Source organism: Cyprinus carpio, chromosome A6, assembly GCF_018340385.1.
Source record: "Cyprinus carpio isolate SPL01 chromosome A6, ASM1834038v1, whole genome shotgun sequence".
NCBI lineage: Eukaryota > Metazoa > Chordata > Actinopteri > Cypriniformes > Cyprinidae > Cyprinus > Cyprinus carpio.
Genome location: NC_056577.1, coordinates 10877891 through 10899890, shown reverse-complemented (window position 1 = coordinate 10899890; position 22000 = coordinate 10877891). Strand labels below are relative to the sequence as shown.

The window sequence follows — 22000 nt, the reverse complement described above, 5'->3', positions numbered from 1 at the left end:
GGTGATTAGTTCTAATCTTTAGGGACCTTCCTTTCCTTCCTGCACCCAAAAAACCTTGACCCCAAAACCCCTTTTCTGCCTCCACGCCAAATCAAGGGCAATCCCCTCACCCCCTCCCCAGGGTCACAAGGACACAGTCTCATTAAAGACAGGCTGATACACAACTGCAATGCAGACATTAAATAACAGTATTTTTCAATTAACGCTGACAAATTCAATCAAAATTCCATAGATTAGGATGAAATGAGGCATGGGTCATTTACAAGGGGATTTAATTGCACCACCATTAGACAAATAGTACAGCAGTCACCATTCCATTATCAATCATGTGAAGGCATCAATAGTATGAGGAGAGGATGGGGGATGGGGGGCGCTTTCTGATACGCTGCGACTGATCCGGCACCGCAGAGCAGCTAATAAATACCCTCTTTTGTACTTATAAATTATCCAGTTTAATTAACAACATGGATTATGATTGGAATATGATTTAATTAAACCTTTCCTGCATGGTCGAGTGCAGAATCATCCATTATGTAGAAGCGAGGGGGAGCGTTACCGTGGGCTGAATTAAGAAAGGCCTAGAAACACTGACAGCCCCCGAAGATCTTCTGAACGGGACAATAACTGCAACTGTGTACTGATAAGATGCAGAGAAGTTCTGTGCTTTAAACAGGAGACTGCGTCAGCCTGATACATGCTTTTAATTGTGTAGCATATAGATGGAGGCCTCGAGAAAATGCCCCGCATCTAAGAAAGGTTTACTCAGTGGGCAAACCAATTAAAGACCTCTTATTGCTACTCGATGCAGTTTTGCAGGGGAAATGGATTTTGAAATGTTGCCTGCAGCATTTGACCATTCAACATTATTTAGTTACTGTGTCTCAGACTCAACCTTTTCATCAAGATCCAAATGTCAGCTATAATTTATTCGGCACAGTTCACCTCTCCCAATGAAAACATGAGTCGCTGTTTCCTCTCTCTCTGATCCGGTCGCATTAGGAAAGGGCATAGGCTCTAACACTTTCATATATATGTTTAATTTGCTCTCAAATTGTTTTGGTCATAGACAAACGGCTATTAAAAGCCTGACCTTTGATTTCAAAGTATGAGATCTATTTGAAATCAATTGATTAACCTTTAAATGATCCCCTGATGATTGGAGATCAGACCCATTCAAGGTCTGGCCATGCGTGACTGGTGGGGAGCGCTGGTTCTCCCTGAGGCTCAGGGCTAAGCACAAAGATTGATCTATCTCAGTCAACCAGTCCTCAGGACTCCACACTATGCCAATAACCACTGAGTTTAGGGCTGCTCTACATCCATACACTCACAGCAAAAGTTAAGCAATGATGGAGAAACAAAATTTGTGTAAAAATGGACATACATTACCACAAAACAACATTTAAGTACACACTTAACATACTGTATGAAATGTGCTTAGTTCATACTCAAAATAATCACTTCTGCAAATGCTACAACGATTTTGTATTTATTTAATCACTTTTGGCATCTCATAACACCTCAAGTGTTTTATGAGAACTATACATTTTCATTTCAGCACAGTACAGTGCAATAGCGCTGCACTGTTGTTATTTCCCTAATGACTCTCTATTGTGATTGGAGCAATAAGAGCACACTCTGCACATCCTTCACAACAAATCTATTCATTCCCAATACTTGAAACAATTAGTTACACTACAGTTATTTAGCATCTGCCTCTTTTGTGAACCTAATAGCATTTTTGGTGACATTTTGTGGCCACAGCGAGTCTTAGGGGTCCTTTAGCCCCTTTAACTAAAGAGTGTTCTACCCCAAATTCTATCAACTGTTTAGAAAAAAAATGAGAAAACTACATGTTAGATCAAATTACATCAGCGAACCTTGTCATTGTGCACAATGGCTTCATGGATCAGGAAACTCAGGTGACAAACATGTCTTTACCCTTGTGTAAAAGAAGCGGACTTTAGCATAGCAATATGTACTTTATTAAAATAATATACTTAAACGCAAAATAAATGTAATGTTTTCCGACACTTAATTGCATATTGCACATGAAAAACATTGTTGGGCAAGTGCAGGCTGAATGGAGTGTAAAAGGCAGGTCATTGTCATAACTACACTAGGCACGTGCTTTACATCAGTTCAGACTCATCATTTGGCTTTGTGAGACATAAAGGACACATTTTCATGCCATAAATATATGCAGAGCTCAAGACAGTACTCACAATAAAGTGCAATTCAAACCATCATTCCAATTTTAATATGCCTCACATTAAAGGGTTCACACCACGACACAAGTGTGTGCCACGGTCCAATTAATCTTGCTTTATTAAAGCGAGGAAATGAGGTGAGGCATCAGTGCTTTGCACCCCCAGGGCACGTTCAAGACAGATGAACAACAGGGGCAAGCACAATGATAGCACAGGATTAGCACCCCACACACACTGGAGCTCTGTTCAAACGCACAAAGCAGCAGAGAACGGCTTTACAAATCCTCAAAAGCAACATTCTGATACTGTCACCATCAGTCTGCCAAATGCACCTCACACGTGGAGTCTTGCACGGCTCAAGGAAATCAATACTGTGACTAAATGCATCTATAAAAGACATAAACATGCCAGCTCATTCAGACCAGTCACTGGACTCAGGAAACAGCTGTGGAATTATTATTATATTAGTATTTTTTCAGTTCAATCAGTTTAAAAAAAACTTACTTTAGTTGTAACAACCAGTCTTTGGACACTGTACACAAACGTACACCTCCACTTTGTGGATGAATAAACTGTTTTTAACCAGATTTGTATAAAAAATATTATTTCAAAGAGATACTTCATTGAGTTACAAAGGATTACTGAGTAAGAGAATGTGTTACAACACTGGTCTTCTCTATTACTGTACAGAACACAGAAGACTTACTGTTCCAGTCAGTCAGATTAATCCACAGCGCCGCCTGCAGGTCATGATAAAAATACTACAATCTTGTTTCAGACAGTTAAACCACAGAGTAAAATATACAGAGTAAAATATACAGAAAATAATATTTGATTGTAAAAAAAAAAGAGTCACGGCATAGCGTTCAAAGCTACATTTATGCAGTCACATTGCATAGGTCACTGAGAGCTACATTAGCCTACATATAGTCTATACAATCTCTCACATGAGCACAATTTGTACATTTTAAAGAACAGTGAGGAATTCGATTAAGAACAGAAACGAGAACCTTGAAACCACAAAATTAAATATCCTCAATTGTCTTGCCCTTACTATCAACTTTACGCAAAACTACCAGACATGTCAATCACAAGCAACTTTTAAACGCCCATGAAAGGGAAATCCAGATGTGCCCTAATTATAGTCATTTCAAAAGCATCAGCAGCCTTCACTCTCCACAGACCTTCAGAAACAGAAATCATTCTCCATGACTAGACATCAATTCTCGCCTTTAACAAGCTGAATTAAAGCCATTCTGGCTGAAGTCATCCATGGGATCAGCTGTCCAGACAGTCAGGTCAACATTCAGTGCTGTGTTCCCATCACAATTAAATTTCCTGAAAGTTCACATCAAACACCTCTCCGACATGTCCCAAAGCACATTTATGCAGTTGTAACACAGTATATTAACACCTATAAACAACAGGCAAAATAAATAAGTAAATAAATAAATATTTAAAGCCGTTTTCTGATGCTACACTCTGGTTAGAACAGACCCAATTTGTTTCCTCTAATTCAGTTCAGAGCAGTCAGTTTGATTAACATTAGTACCTTAGACCGGGGCTTGTCTTGTTATTGCTTGGCTAGACAAGAAATGATGTGTTTATGTGCTTTAAGACATGAAAATTAGATTGGAACATACACGCACTCATTAGGCTATAACTTAGTTGTACGATAATCTTCCACTTCTGTGTGAAATATAAACTTTAAAAACCTCAGATGTCAATGTGAAAGTAAACGCAATCTTGTTAAAAGCATGTTAAAATTGATTTCTTGTCTTGTTACAGTGTTTAGATAATGGTAGTTTCATGGGGCTGTTTTTGACAAATCCGAGAAAGAGCTTTGATTGATTTAAGAACAACCTTACTGCCACCAATTAGTTCAGCCTCATCAGTGGAAACAGGAATGAAAAACTCCAGGCGAGCTACGAATCTACCTTTATTCGTCAGAGAAAATAGATAGGTCATTTTTCTCCCATATGAAATAGACAACAAGATTCAGACTGTGACAGAGAGAGAGAGAGAGAGAGAGAGAGAGAGAAAGTCAACTGTTGAGTTAACCCCGTACAGATATCCATTTGATAAAGTGTAAAGTGCCTTTAAGGTTGGTGGATCCAACATCATTATGAGGAGAGGGCCACGGTTTGCTCAGACCTCTAGAGCTTTAATGAGTCTTTCTTTGCTAATAAATTCTGAATGAGTTTGACTACAGCTCCAGAAGCTCTTGCTACTAAAACACAATCCTGCAGAACACAGAGACTCACAGAACACTGTCGCAGACATGAAGCTATTTGTTTCTTGTATGTTTACAAAGGTTAGTGGAATGGCACACAGCATAGCCACAGATCCAGAGTGAGCCTGGTCATAACTACATAATAGCTTCTTCAGCATGTCTCCAACATAATGGATGGATCTTCCTCTTACCCTCATGTTCTTCTATAATAATGATTTTAATCCTAAAGACCATCTAAACGCTGTATCTGCTTTCTGGGGACATGTATCATCCCTTTATCACTTCTTTCTTACTATTGTGAGTTATGAGTGTTTTTTTGTGTATGAACATTTGCTTGAAAACATATGAGAATATGTATGTTGATGTGTGTGTTTAATGCTGGTGTATGAGTGTTATGGGCTTTTCTAATATAGCTCTGATGACAAGGGGGTGTGGATTCTGAATGGCTGCGGTTGGCAAGGTCACCATGTCAGAATGGGTTCTATAATGCTTCCATGATCATAATAACAAATCCTCAAGGTCACAGAGCGTTGATCTTGATCATAAGGGAGAGCAGGGGTGGAATACATTCAGAGTACCAATATGCCACTCAGATCAGAATTATGCAACCATCTACATTCCCTATGTTAACTCGTGTCCTTGAGTGTTCTACCTACTCCCCAAGAAATATGTTTCTGAATGACATGTGTGGAACCTCCTGGATCCTCAGGATAGATTTAAAAACAACAACAACAACAACAACAACAACAACAACAACAACAACAACAAAAAAACAGCAGCTCAAATGAAACTGACAACTGCAGTTACAGTGGGAGAAAATGTGCTTATAATTATTATATAGGCAAGGAGAAATGAGAAATGGTAGTGCCTTTACCCCAGTTTACATTTTAGGATGTGTCATAATAACTAAAATTATACAAAAGCACAAATAAAATAGGGCCATAAAAATGAACTTCATTGTGACTGTTGAACAATAGTAACCTAACAATTATTATTATTATTGTTGTTGTTGTAGTAACCTAACCTAGGTTTAAAGGTGACATATCATGAAAATGTGACTTTTCCAGATTTTAAGTGCTATAATCGGGTCCCCAGTGCATCTATCCGACCAAGGAAACATGAAAAAGATTAACCCAGTAAATTTGTTCTGGTAAGCCTTTTTCTGTAACTCTTGTGTTTTTAAAGGGGTCATATGATGTTGCTAAAAAGAACATTATTTTGTGTATTTGGTGTAATTAAATGTGTTTATGCGGTTTAAGGTTCAAAAAACACATTATTTTCCATATAATGTACATTATAATTTCTCCTCTATGCCCCGCCTTCTGAAATGCATCGATTTTTACAAAGCTCATCGGTCTGAAAAGCGAGGTGTGCGCTGATTGGCCAACTATTCAGTGCATTGTGATTGGCCGAATGCCTCAAGCATCTGACAGAAATGTTATGCTCCTTGTGATGCCCCTCTCCCAGCAGCACGAGACACAGTCCAGCTACTATGCTCATGCACATCCCATCATCGGTTCTCTTTTAGCAGTTCAGTCAATGTACTGTTAGGAGTAACTGAATAACTCTGGATATTGGTTTATTTCAAGTCAGATGGAGTGTAAGGCACATTTATAAAACGAATAACTTAAGTTATTTGTGGATTAGTGCGTACTGAAGATGTGAACCGTTTCAAACGATTCAGAAAGATTTTGTGAACTGGTTCGACCGGTTAACTAAGAAGATCCGGTTAAATAGAAAGGTTTGTTCGCGATCTGGACATCACTAGACGAGAATAAACAAATAAATAAATTAAAAAAACCTGTATTGTGCCTTTTTACACGTTGAGTTTGTATTCGTTTTTGATGTGTGAAAATAAAAGCCTACTCTACTGCTCAAAACTTGCATTTGAATCATCATTGGCAAATTATTTAAATATAAAAAATGTACCTACAGGCTGTGAGTCAGAAGCGTCAGACTGTCCTTGCAAAGTTTGAACTGCCCATCTTTATAGAAACATTCTTGCCATTGGGCCACAGATGCATTGCAGGCTACTGGTTCAGGAAACAGTCCTCATCCTCCATAAAATGCGCAGAACATATCAGAATATTTGGGTTGGACTGTTCTGGAACAGTGTTGAAATACAACTTAACCACTGATTTCTAGTCATGTCCTCTTTTGGAAGGCCAAACAAAGTTTCACGAAACAGAGAAAATAAAAGTCACGACTTATTTCTTTGCATGAACATTTGTGCGGCGTTATGCAAACCTTCCAACATAGTGATGTAGAGATGTGGGGGTGTGCTAAAACGAGCCATTTTAGGGGTGTGTGGTTGACCCTTAACTTTTATAAAGAATATCTCTTTGGATTTGAGACTTTAGTCTTAATGACTCCAAAACTTTGAACTTCAATATACATAGATTTTGCTAAATTTAATGCAAATTACCCACTGGCACATCTTACCCCCATCTATAATAATATGCCACTCATGTCTGGACTTTAATGGGGTGTTTACACTACACTGTTTTCAACTAAAAATGGAAAACACTTTAGGCGTTTTGGCCATTCATTTTGAGGGCCTGAAAATGCAAACTTTTGAAAACGGGTTTAATGAACATGTATTACACGTTCAGTCTATAGAGCACAGGCACATAGTGTTTCTTTACAAACTGACATTGCAAACTACTGGCCTGGCACACATAATACAGAGTTTTTTGTCATTTTCATTGATCCGTGTGAACAGGAATCGTTTTAACAATTGTTTTTTTTTTTTTAAACACAAAGAAAAAACTTTTCCGTTTTTTAGTACATCCTTGTCGGGTAAATGTACCTTTAGTCTGCAGTGCTCTAATGATGTGGGACAGTACTCAGTCTTTGACCCGGCAAAGAAGAAAAAGAGTTATGTGGATAATCACTTGCACTTCTGTTTCTCGAGGACATAAAATCAGTCATGTTAGGGCTTCCCCACCCCTGTCCAAAAAGGCTCAGCAGTGGCCTGTGATTTCCCAGATTCCCCTGCTGGAGCTTCTGACCAGGGCAGGCTGGTTGGTCATTAAGTGGCAGGACAGTGGTGTAATTGAGATGAAGCACACCTGGACTTTAATTGCTCACTCACCTGGTTCAACAGCCCCTCTGTGTAAGTAGCACTGCCTGCCCTGTCACTCTCATTGTGGGACTGAGCCGCTAGCATAAACAACTCTGTCATACAGACGTTAGTTGACCTTTTAAAGTATTTATAAAGGTGTAACGAGTCTGCTTTCAACCCCAGGTAACTCCTTGTTTGAGTAATGATTATCTGAAGTGCCTGAGTAGTCAGGCCTGTCTCATCCGCACCACTGGCCTGATTCCTTGGTGAGACCATTTTGCAGTGTTTGACAAACTGTTTTGACATGCAAAAGCATGTAAATTGCTCCCTACTCCCAGATATCTCTTCAAATATGGAAAAGCTGAACAATTTTAACTGTTCAGGGGACTCATATTGCATTTGTGGGAAACTGCATTATCTAAATTGTATGTAAAACAGGTATACGCTGAATTAAACATGCTGTGCAGTGCTGTGATGAAGTTTTTTTTTAAATACTAGAATATGTTGAAATTAGTCACTCTTGATTTGATGCATTAAAAAGTCAGACTAATTAACAAATGATTAGCAAATGATAAAGAATCACATGATTTTGGGCTAATTAGCATAACATTAATCGTTTTTTTTATAATACCCTCCTGGCTAATTGTTTTTTCTCTCTCTTCTCCATAATTATTCCAGGAAGGAGGTGACTGTGGTTTCTCTTCTCCCTACTGAGGGGTCCTGAAGCTCACAGGAAGTATTCACATGGTACTGCCACAACATCTACAGTGTCCATCACCAACTGTAAGGCCACCATATACATATGCAGTGCATAAGCAAAGCAGCAGGTTTAGAGCCCAAACTACTTGTATTAAAAGAGAAATTCTACCACTAGATCAACAGGTCATGACTAGTCACTGATAGTAGAAGGTACAAGGTATTTTGTCAGAGCAAGTACTGTAAGGTGCAGGTGAGGACATGTTGGAGCTGGAGGCCGTGGAGAAGCAGATTCTGGTCCTGGAGGAGAGGCAGGCCCAGCTGAGACAGTGGAGAGCTGCGTTTGAAACCTTCCCGGCTGACGCTCACAAGTCCTGGATAAGTATACAGCGTGCTGCTAACAGTCCCACCAACTATACTCCGTGTGTTTCTCTGCACAGGCCCGGTGCACCCAGGACATGATCTTCCCAGATTTTCTTCACTCTGGTGCCGGGACACCATGGACAGATAATAGTTTTGATGTACTCTCCTTGACTGAAACCTGGCTAAAACCAAATGATTATATTGATCTAAATGAGTCTACTCCACCAAACTACTGTCATAAACATGAGCCCCGTCAGACTGGTCATGGGGGAGGTGTTGCAACAATGTATATTCTCAATGTTACCCAGAAAACAGGATACAGGTTTAAATCATTTGAAATTCTTCTGCTTAATGTTACACTGTCACACATGCAAAAGAAATCTATCGTATCTCTTGCTCTGGCTACTGTGTATAGACCACCAGGGCCGTATACAGAATCAATGTTACCCAGAAAACAGGAAATGAATATGCAAAAGAAATCTATCGTATCTCTTGCTCTGGTCAGAGATTTTAACATTCAAGTTGATAATACAAATGATGCATTAGGACTTGCATTTACTGACCTAACAAACTCTTTTGGAGTCAAGCAAAATGTCACTGGGCCCACTCATCATTTTATCATACGCTAGATTTAATTATATCACATGGAATCGATCTTACTGATATAGATATCGTCCCTCAAAGTGATGATGTAACTGCCCATTTCCTTGTATCGTGCATTCTGCGTATTAATGATATTAACTATATGGCTTCAAGTTATCTTCCGGACAGAACTATTGTTCCAGCCACCAAAGACAGATTCGCAAATAATCTGCCTGATTTATCTCAATTGCTCTGTGTACCCATAAATACACATGAACTAGACAAAATGACTGGCAACATGGGCACTATCTTCTCTAATACATTAGAAGCTGTTGCCCCCATCAAATTGAAAAAGGTTAGAGAAAAACGTACTGTGAAGAAAGAACCGAAAGAAACTCAAGAAAGAAACTCGTAGACTTGAGCGCAAATGGAGAAAAAATTACTTGAAAGTTTTTAGAATTGCGTGGAAAAACAGTATGTCCAGCTATAGACAGGCTCTAAAAACTGCCAGGGCCAAGCATATCCACAAACATCAATAATCCAAGGTTTTTATTTAGCACAGTGGCTAGATTAACAAATAACCAGCCGCCACCAGATCTAAATATTCCCTAACAGTTAAACAGCAATGACTTTATGAATTTCTTCACTGATAAAATATATAACATCAGAAATACAATAACAAATGTAGATTCTAAAGCGTCTAATACTTCAGTTTTATCCATCGCACCCAAAGATGAACTGCAGTGCTTTTACAACTATAGGACAGAGCTAAATAAACTTATCACTGCATCTAAACCAACAACATGTTTATTAGATCCTGTACCCACTAAATTACTGAAAGAGTTGTTACCTGTAGCAGAAGAACCGCTTCTCAATATTATTAACTCGTTATCTTTAGGTCACGTACCAAAACCATTCAAGCTGGCAGTTATTAAGCCTCTTTTTAAGAAACCACAACTAGATCCTACTGAACTGGCAAATTGCAGACCCATTTCTAATCTTCCATTTATGTCTAAAATTTTAGAAAGGTTGTGTCTGCTTAGTTGTGCTTCCTGCAAAAAAAAAAAAAAAAAAAAGATCTTTACGAAGAATTTCAGTTGGTTTTCAGGCCCCACCATAACACAGAAACTGCACTTGTTAAAATTACAAATGACTTGCTTCTTGCGTCAGACCAAGGCTGCATCTCATTGCTAGTTTTATTTAACCTAAGTGCTGCGTTCGACACCATAGATCACAACATACTCATAGATCGATTACAAAACTATACAGGTATTCAAGGGCAGGCTTTAGGATGGTTTAGATCCTACCTGTCCGATCGCTACTACTTTGTTTATTTAAATGAGGAGTCATCTCATTTATCACCAGTAAAATATGGAGTGCCACAAGGATCTGTCCTAAGTCCTCTGCTATTTTCGATATACATGTTGCCCCTTGGTAATATTATTAGAAAATACGGGATTAGTTTCCACTGTTATGTGGATGATACTCAACTTTACTGTATATCTCAACAAGACCAGATAAAACTTCTAAATTATCTAAGCTAACAGAGTGTGTTTAAAATGTAAAAGACTGGATGACCAATAATTTTATCCTATTAAATTCAGATAAGACAGAGATATTACTTATTGGACCAAAAAAAACATTACACAGAATCTCGTAGAGTACAATTTGCTACTAGATGGATGTAATGTAACTTCCTCTACAGTCAGAAATCTGGGTGTTATATTAGACAGCAACTTGTCTTTTGAAAATCATATTTCCCATGTTACAAACCTGTTACCTGTTTCTGATGCAGAAAAGCTAGTTCATGCATTCATGACCCTCTATACTGGACTATTGTAATGCACTGCTAGGTGGTTGTCCTGCATCTTCAATAAACAAGCTACAGGTAGTCCAAAATACTGCAGCTACTGTAGAGTCCTTACCAGGTCAAGAAAATATGACCATATTACCCTAATTTTACCGTCTTTGCACTCTTTACCTATTAAGTTCCGTATTAGTTACAAAATATTATTACTTACTTATAAGGCCCTTAATGGTTTAGCTCCTGCATATCTAACTAGTCTTCTACCACGCTACAGTCCATCACGCTCCCTAAGGTCACAAAACGCTGGACTTTTGGTAGTTCCTAGGATAGCAAAGTCCACTAAAGGAGGTAGAGCTTTTTCGCATTTGGCGCCCAAACTCTGGAATAGCCTTCCTGATAATGTTCAGGGTTCAGACACACTTTCTCTGTTTAAATCTAGATTAAAAACACATCTCTTTGACCAAGCATTCAAATAATGCATCTCATAATTTTGGAATGCAGTTATATCTGATCAAATGCGCATTATAATTCTTTAGCTTGGGTTAAACTAATTAATTTTACTTGGCTGGAACAGCAGCTACGCTAATTATGTCTCTATTTGTTTCTCTGTTTTGCCACAGGATTTACATCCCGTAGTAACTAGGATTTACACAAGCTCCGGTCTGGATCCAGAACACCTGAGAAGAGATGATGCCAGCCCCTCAGAGGACCTCAGATGATGCTAACCCAGAGACAACATACAGAACTACCAAATGTCGCTATAAGTTTGATTGCATCATATAATAATTGCTGTTTATAGTGTTCATCATCTTTTTGTTTATGTCTTTAATTGATTTTTCCGAACATTTCTGCCGTATGCACATAAACTGACAGTCATAACTGATAAGCTACTACTTAATATTGTAGAAACTTCATTTTCTGTGAAGTTGCTTTGCAATGATTTGTATTGTAAAAAGCGCTATACAAATAAAAAATGAATTGAATTGAATTAAGCAAAATAATTGCTGACATAAACTCAGAATTTACCACCAAATCCCCCAAAAGACTTAAAATATAAATCATTATTGCAGGCTTACCACAGTGATTTGGAGTGCAGTGAGAACACAGAACACCCATGTTTGTACTTGTGGAATTATGGAATTTTGTTAATTGTTACCCAAAAATCTTCCGCAGTCCACCTTAAATAACTGCCATACAAATGAGAATTAGGCCATTGTGAATTATTACAAAACTGATTTATCTATTTGATTAAACAACAACAACAGTAAAACAGCAATATTGTTACAATTTTTATATATTTTAAAAAGTAATTTATTCCTGTGTGGCCAAAACTGAATTTTAGAAGCCATTACTCCAGGTATAAGTCCATCCATCCATCCATCCATCCATCCACCCATCCACCCATCCGTATAATTTAGAAAGCTATTGAGTTCTATCACATGATCCTCTGCTTTATCTCCTTCAAAGTAATACTTTAAGCCACCAATTCTTTTATCGTTTTATATAAAAAAAGCTATTACAAAACAGTACACTATCTCATGTACATTCCCAATGAGTAAACTCTGCACTCTGCTCACAGGTATAAAGCCAAATTTGACAGCTTAAGAGAGGCGATCCTGTGGGTCAGTTTCCCAGTTATCTCCTAACATCTGGCCTTTTTGGAAGTTCACTTTAACAGTCTCCATTAAATCAGGGACAACTTCTTAATGGCTCTGTCTCACCCTTCAGCCCCTAGGCCAAACCTAGGGTTGCTAAAGTTGTAAAGGCACGGGCAGGCTGCATCACTATAAACAGTACCTCAGAGGTCACCACTTGCTGCAGGAAAGGCAGCCCTGCATAAGAAAGCCCAGGACCCTGGAGCCACAAGACAGGGAAATAAATAGTAATTGCAAAACAATGGTTAAAAGCCTCCTTGAAATGAGATAGTTGCTGTATTTTATTTTACAGCAACGGCCACAGGGTGAGAAAGGTCTGCGCTCAGGTCTCAATGAGACAAAAAGATGCATCTGACTAATCCAATCTGAATAATGTTTAATTATAAGCGCTCCTGAGGGAGAGAAATGTGTAGGGTAAATGACCTATGAGAATAATACACAGTCAAACGAGGCATTTAATTAAAAAGAGTATCAAGAGCACTGCAGGAAAAAATGACTTCAAATCATCTTTTTATTTTCAGTAATTAGGTGTGCAAATATAAGCCAGTGCATTTGGGCATGTGCATATCAAAATCTTGCATTTAAATCAGGAAGTCAAGAAAAAAAACACATACTCCTCTTAACATGTCACCCAGCTTTAGGGCTCTTTTTGTTCTTTGGGTTAGAAAATAAACACACACACGCACACATACATTCTTGTTTAATTCAATTAGATGTGAGTTGAAGCTACAAAGAGCACATTGAGGTGACTGTGTTTGTCATGCCCTATAAACCTGGTGAGAAGGAGGAAGGGATCCGGTAGGATCAGAGTTGAAGAGTGTGTTACAGATAGAACAAGGCAAAACACACACATACACACACAGAGGAGAGGGAAACATACCAAGAATGACCTGGGATAAGTAGTGAGGGAGTTGATTATGTTGCAAACAAGGAGTAGGAGACACATTACTGAGAATGAAGGAATTTAAAACAGGCGTCTGCTCCCATGGGAAGAGGAGTCTAAAGGAGGAAGGGAAGTGGGTCAGCTGCTTGGCAGAACATGCTGTCTTGTATGTGTTGAACACTAAACACTATGAGACCTGGGCAGAGATGCCGCACTACAGCCCTACTGGCAGACACAGTAAGGCTGAAGATTACATGGGCATTTAACTCTGTGATACCAAGTTTTTGTGTGATGTCATATGGTATTATATAGCTTGCATTTTGCTCTTTCAGTGTTTTTACAAATGAGGATAAAGTGGACATATTTGATTATTGAAGGCATATTTTTAACTACTGATCACAATAAATAAATAAATTTGTAATTTACTCCCGCTCATATCATTCCAAACCCATATGACTTTCTCTTTTCTGTGTAACAACAGAAGAAAGTCTGCCACATAGGCATGGCATGATGTTGAGTAAATGATGACAGCATTTACATTTTGGGGTGAATGAAGTGCTGAGTCCAGGCAAAGGATTATGGGAATTGAAGACCGAATGACAGAGGTATGGAATGGATTGCCCTCTGGTGGTTATCAAGGGCATGCCAGTTGGTGATCGTGACACTCAGAGAGTTTAATATGGTAATATAACATGGCAACTAATGTGTTAAAGGGATACTCCACCCCAAAATGAAAATTTTGTCATTAATCACTTACCCCCATGTCGTTTCAAACCCGTAAAAGCTGTGTTCGTCTTCGGAACACAATTAAAGATATTTTGGATGAAAACCTGGAGGCTTGAGACTGTCCCATAGACTGCCAAATATACAAACATATAGGAAATAACCACCATGGTTATAACATACATGAAATGACCCCTTAGCAGATCTATACAGATGGAGCTGGGGAAGGTGGAGGGTTTCTGAAACGCACTGCAACTGCTACAGCAATCACTAGCCAAGTATTTGAATGTTAAAAGCAAGCTCATTGGCTGCTGATGTGAAAAGAAACCAATCAGCTGCACCATGTGAATAATGATATATGTCAGATTGAGTTAGAACCTATCAGTCTGCATCATGACAGAATTTTGTATTACAATTCAAAGTGGCATCTTATTTCACAAGTAAATTAAGCTGTAGTCCACCCAAAAATGTTATTGTTGTCATAATTTACTCTCCCTCATGTCATTCCAAACCTGACTTCCTTTCTTCTGTGGAAGACAAAAGAAGATATTTTGAAGAATGTTTAAAATAAAAAAGCTCCAACAGTTTCTATTCCCACTGACTTCCATCATATAGAAAAAAATACAATGGATGTCAGTGAGAACGGAAACTGTTTGGTTACCTACATTCTTCAAAATATCTTCTCTCGTGTTCATCTAAAGAAAGAAATTCACATAGGTTTGGAATGACATGAGGGTGAGTAAATTATGAGTTTTCATTTTTGGGTGGACTATCCCTTTAACCATTTCATAATCATTTTGAAATAACTGCACCCATGGTCATTTGACAACTATGTGGTTTGATAAACATAAAATGTCGAAATGCTTTTTGTCTTAATTTAACAAATTTGCAGCAGAAAACTTCAAGTATGAAATATCATAATTAGCCATCAATACAACTGAAGAGATGACACATGATGCTAAGAAAACACACAGATGAGAACCAAAGTCAAACATAGCAAACAAAAAACACCCCACAAAATGTACTGATTGAGCAACAAAGGAAGGAATTAAACATACTAGTAGACATACAGTAAGTAGACTCTCCTTTGGGAGATGTGCTAATGTCCTCTGCTGGCCAGAAGAGAAACTGTGGCTGTGTTTGAATTTAGGCTCCGATTGGATGACCTGTGTCAGCTGTTTTGTCAGTTTAAAAGTTCAGAGTGTCCATTTAAAAATGTACTTTCCTCACTTATTTTTCTTTCTCTTTTTAGTCTTCCCTTCCTTTCCTTTCTTTTATGATTTTCCTCCTTTTGTTGTCCCTTTCTTGTGATCTCCCTCCTCCTCACTGGCCTTGGCCGCTCGTGCCTGTTTTTTGCCTATAGAGGCATCCGGCTGTACAATGCCTATCAATACAGAAAATACAAACATAATGTACACTCATTATACATATAGTTGGGTTCAACACATGCACCCCTCCAGAAAGCATAAAAAAAAGGCCTCCTCCTCTTCTTTGTAGACAGGGTCTTGTCTTGCAAGAGGAGGGGATGAACTCCACCGCAGTGAGGGGTCTCTTGGTCTGCTGGTTGAGACGGTGAGAGTTTAGGACAGTTTGGATTGCCTGAAGGATGTGTCCCTGAGTGTAACCATTTTTAATTTTAGCTAGAGAGCAATCCAGTTTAGGGCTCAGCTGAGCACCACCTGCTTGGAGCAGCTCCTTCCACAGGGCTGAACATAAAAGATACATTTGTTTGCCACCTCTTAAATTCATGTACACAACAATCTAGATTTAAAAAACTACATACAATGAAGCGGATTTTAGTAATGCAAACTGAACTAAATATGTCAGTAACTCGAAATGTGAAAGCAGTCTGAGAATAAAACTAAAATTAAACACACACAGATGTTTACTTACTAAATCTTGAAGCATAATCTAGCCTAGGGATCAAAATGATCTTGTAAATTTTACAGAAAGGTTTTATGTCTGCATCAAAAGGTCTGCAAGTCGTCCCCACAACTATAAACTATCCTCTGGTTTAATAGATTTCAGGACCTTTGGCAGGTTTTTCTTTAGTCTTTTGGGTTCCATCTAGAAATTAACAGAATGAAGAAAAAGCTGAACTGGAGAAAACAGAGTTAAACAGGGATGTTTTTTTTTTGTCCAAAACCTTGAAATGTTTTAGCATTTTTTAGCACTTCTGGCTAAATGGGACCACAGAAGTTATTTGGGACCTGTAGTTCATTTATAGCCAGTGGAAAAAAAATTCTTTTGGGTTATTGTTGATTGAATCTGGGTGATGCTAATTTCCTTGTTGGCCTACAAAAATATATCATCACTGCAGCACTCTATTAATGTTAGCACAGTGTATCTTCATCTTTAACCACAAGAGGTCAGCAGAGGCCACCTCCTCACATTGACAACAGCTTTAAAAAATGACTGCAAACATTGAACAACTGTAAATGAAGGACTAAACAAATAAAGAAGAATATCACAGCTAATGGTCTGGTATTAGACTTGTATGCAGGGGTGGGTTCAGAATTAATGACAGTTTAATGACAGTGAATGTAAGCTGACATGTTTTCTTCCTGCCGATACAAAAACCTCTTTGTCCAGCTTTGGAACTTTTTTGTAGAATGTTTTCTCAGCTTCACCAATCCCAATAACTGAGGGCTGCAGCTGCCGAGCCACCTGCCAAAACACGACAATGTTCCTCCAGTGCAGGCCAAACGGTACAACAAAACAAACAATCATCTCAGCTCTCTCACTCACAAACAATCACTTATCAGCCAGAAAAGAAACAACACTGACTGTAATCAGCACTGCCCCCAAAACACATGGTACCACATTAGTGAAGTGAATGCTTTAATAACATTTGACTGAAAACAATGCGTCCTGTTCACTAATGATTAACAAAGTTTTCTGTAAATAAACTGTTCCCTCTCATTTTTGTTGTTTACTGAGCCAAAACTTAATTTCTAATGGGCGGACCATTAGGCCATCTGAGCAGAAACCCCTCTCCCATGTACCATGTTTTTTTTTTTTTTTGTGAAGAAATTCTACTAACAAACAAACAATTAAATAAATGTTATATTTTAAATATATTTTACAGTAAATATTTTTTTTAATATTGGTAAGATATAGGCCATACCTTTACCCTCAGCTTTGATAACCGTTTTATAATTTAAGATAGTTATTAAAGAAAACACTCAGAAGTCATGTTATTTTCTGCTCAAATAATAATTGAAGAAAGAAATGTTATGCATTGTGGCTGATATAAGTCAAATTCTGCACAATATAGCCTAGAACAGGGGGTTTTAAATTAGGGGGTTCTAGGTAGTCTGGACATACAATAAAATTAAATCAAAATGAATTTAATTGAAATCAAACTTATTTAGTGTCTATATACATCTAAAAGACTATACACTTAGATATTATCAGTAAATAATAATATTTTATCTTATTTTATGTTTATATTTTATATACACATGTTTGTATCTATAGGTTTTCTGGTATTCTGCATGCATAAAATCTTCATACTTTGCATCATATACATAGTATATTCTGTAGTAAGAGTTAGTATACTATAATAGTATGTTTATAATAGTCTTGTTTTCCTGACAAAAGTCAAATATGGCCTCTGTGGGCTTCCGTATGTTTGGAAACTGTTCAACAGTATTATAACTCTCTTTTGGTTCTGCTATGAACTTAAAGTCTCTGTAAGTTTTTGTTTTATGATGCAGTCCATAGTGAATTAATCAGCACTGCATATTTCCACACAAGCTTTCTCAGATTCAGTTCCATAATGAAAATCAATGGATTTGGGGATTGACTCCAGTTGAAACACTGTTCCTTCATTTAGCAGTAATTCAAGAAAACACTAGCTCTTTTTCCCACACATCTTTGAGTTAGCCTTGTGGATTTGCGGATTTGTTTTAGTCTGATTTGTTTTTGGCATCCTCAGCAGCAACATAAGAAGTTACGGATTAGAAAGGAACAGTATACAAACTAACTTCCATAAATGTACTTAAGTAAAACCTTTATCTACTGTTTGTAACAGAGAGCTTTGCATTGGGCAGAATTTGATGATTCATCTCCAAATGACTAAGCAAGCAGGAATTCATGTTGACACCTGGTTTTATTCCCAGCATGCATTGGGAGAGGCGCTGAAAGACCACTATCCAACACAATGCTGAGCGCAGAATCTTAGAATCCCCCTGCCACATCCTGCCTTGTTTATCTGCTGTGCCTGGTATTTCCCTCTCTTAAGGACACAAATATGACCACAGTAAACTATCCTGGTGGGCAACTGCACAAATTTCCCAGCACTTTATTGATATGAACTGTCTATGCGCTGTGATTTATTTCTAAAGCTTTATTACTAAAGGGAAGAGGTAATGTGGGGAAACAGTTTTGGCCTCCTAGTTTAAACGTGCAAGTTTATTTATGTACAGTACTAAACACTTCTTGAAATGTCATACATCAAGTAAACAACATCTTTTTAAAAGTATGCCGTTGACATGGAGAGGAATGTTTTTTCATGTGCATTAATGTTTATGTTTGGATGTGATGCCAGAATAATTCTCATAAACAGAAAAACATAACGCAAAGCCTGAAGTTTCACTCCATTTTAGAAGATGAATAGATGAGGACAGCAGTCAGTCACATATGTTGATTGATCACCTTTTATGACACATGGAGCTTAAAAATCTCATGCAGTTTTAACATTGGAATCTTGGCTTTCAACATTCCTGTAAGGTATTTGGAGAGAGGCTTAGATGATTTCTCCTCACCTTGAAGACCATGTGCAGGAGGTATTGCAGTCCGCTTTTGCCTGGATATTTGCCAGCTACCGTTGCTGGAGACAGGTCTGATAGGTTTGCCCCAGTCTCAATGCACAGGCCATGGACCAACATCTTGTTCCCAACACCTGCCGGCCCCATAAACAGCAGAGCCTGGCTCAGGGGTCCTCTTTCATGGATGCACTGCGAGCCTATGGACACCAGAAGAGGGAGCAGTGAGAGTTCATTCTGATATCGTGTGTCTTTTGAGTTCTAACCCTTTCTATGTTACCATCATCGATCTTGACCTCCTACACTTTTATCATTCATTTTACTGACATTATTCTGCTGTACACATCAGTGGAATAAGAGTAAATGACTAAAAGTAATCTCAAGAGTATTGCCAGATGATTTCCGATATAATATTGCTGTAACAAAGAAGGAAAATCCCCTTTGACTCCAGCTGTTTAAACTCTAATACAACTCACCCAATCATTCACTTATATCCAAAGACAGGGAGGAACTGCGAACTCTATACTCATTTGATTAGGAAGTCAGATGTCAACAAAGGTTGATTGCTCTGGCTGCCGGTGCTCAGTAATAGAAGAACAATAGTTTAATGGCTCACTGGGGCTAAAACACAGGTGGTGTGAGATCCTTCTGATGGATGCCGTGGTAAAAGGGCTCCAACTGGACAGAGCTCAGGATGCAGTGAGCGGGCATGAATGTGAGACCACACAGAAGCACAAACAGAAGCATACACAAACAAATGTCTACCAGTGCACACACAAACATCCGGCCACACACACACATTTGGACAAACAAACACGTCCACACAGATGGAAGGCTTGCACATAACAGGTGCTGCGCGATATCAGGTCTCTGTTCTCAACAGAGTCCCAAAAGCACTATAAAAGTATACCGGTGGTCCATATTTGATAACATTATATTTAAGTCATTATTCTCAGAATATCTTGGCATCCACCCATCTCTCCTTGCTGTGTTCTTGAGAGTTCATGATAGAAGTATTAAAGTCTGTTATATATATTTATTTAAATGTTAAATGCTCACTGGATTGGAAATGAATAAAAACCTAAATTTCTGTTTGTTCATCATGAGATAAGAGGCAGACATTGATATTTTGTATGTGAGGGTATCTTTTCCTCACATTTCCAGCTCTCTTTGACATCTCAGTGATAACCAGGAAACATTGCCTTTTAAAGGATTAGCTCACTCAGAAAGGAAGATTTGCTGAAAATGTACTCACCCTCAGGCCATCCACGATGTACTGTAGATGAATTTGTTTTTTTCATAAGAATGGATTTGGAGAATTTTAGCACTATATCACTTGCTCACCAATGGATCCTATGAAGTAAATGGGTGCCATTAGAATGAGAGTCCAAACTGATAAAACATTACAATAATCCATAAGTAATCAACACAGTCCAGTCCATCAGTTAATGTCTTGTGAATTGAAAAGCTCTGGACAAATCCATCAAGACGTTTTTAATTTCAAATTGCTAATTGCTTGTTGCTTTCTTCAGTAAAAAAAAGTTGCCTCATCTGAATCAGGAGAGAAATATGCACAGACCAAGCACCGTTTCTAAGTTTATAAGAACTCATATTTTGGCCAGAAGCGATGGTTTAAAATGAACATCCCTTAATGATGGATTTGTTTCTCAAAACCACACAGCTTTTACTCCACAAGACGTTAAATTTATGGACTGGAGTAATGTTCATTACCCATGCATTATTGTAGTCTTTGGTGAGCAAGTGATGTAATGCTAAATTTATCAAAATATGTTCCAATAAAGAAACAAACTCATCTACATCTTGGATGGCCTAAGGTCAAGTACATTTTCAGCTTATTTTCATTTTTGGAGGAACTATTCCGTTAAAGACTTTAACCAGCAGGTGGCGATAAAAACAGAAAAATCACCACAGTGAGCCAGCTGTGTGTTGCATGAGTAGAGCAAAGGTTACATCCTAATTCAAAACTATCCTAAATAATATTAGAATTTAATTTAAGATTAGAATTAACATGTCTAAAATCATAATCAATTGCATGCATAGTATAATACGTTTTGTGCTTATGTGCATGCTTTTTTATAATGAGTTTATAATGCTTTACTTTTGACTTTTTCGTAGTTGAAAAGTATCAATGAATGCAAAGCCAGAGCTGCAGCTGTATTTGTTCATTATATAAAAGTGAAAGTAAAAAAATTACTACTGCTATCAAGATACAGTACCTGAATACTGCTTTACCAGACATAAAGGCACTATTGTCTCAACTGGATAATTAGGTTGGATCACAGTTGTTTTTGAATGCTGAATAAGAATTTAAAACAATATTTATAAAGACTGTAGGAGTTCCAGCTTTATCTCAGGTATGAATCTTTGGAATGAATCACTGAACAAAATAACTTTCTAGTGTACAAATGTTTCCCGTAAAATAGTTTTGCATGTGGCTGGATGGAGAGTTCAAATTTCTAGGCCAGTAAGCACTCCCTTGAGGAAGCCCATTTGTGTCTCATTGGAAAAGTTTCATAGGTTATTAACCAACCAGTGCTACACAGTCAAAACTATGGACTTCACCATCATCACAGAAGTGCATACTGTTATTGCACATTGTAAGTGTGCAGAATGGAGTTGTTGAATGTTTATGCGTGAATGAATATGTATCTGCGTGTGCATTTCCCAAGCACCACGAATTAAACATGATTATTCAAAACAGAATTACACTTCCTGATCTCTACTGCCAGCTCCATTAAAAGGTCCATTGTGTTATGGAGGAAGTCCATTTGACTTCGGAATGCCTGCAAAGTTTATCAAGTACAAAATGGATTAAAGATAAGCACATTAAGGGATACTGTGAGAAACATAGCGCATAGTTCATGTATTTCACACTGTCCCAATTATCAACTGCCAGCTTTGATATGCTCAAATCATATTTAATGGTGGGAGTTATTACATCTAGGGATGGGTAGGTAATAACACATGAAAGAAAATAAAAGATCACAAGAAATT

General features: G+C 38.0%; 1 pseudogene; it reads right to left on the bottom strand.

Moving 5' to 3' along the window:
* Positions 1-15490: 15490 nt before the first annotated feature.
* LOC109084835 overlaps positions 15491-22000 on the bottom strand; it is a 33885-nt pseudogene continuing 27375 nt past the window's right edge.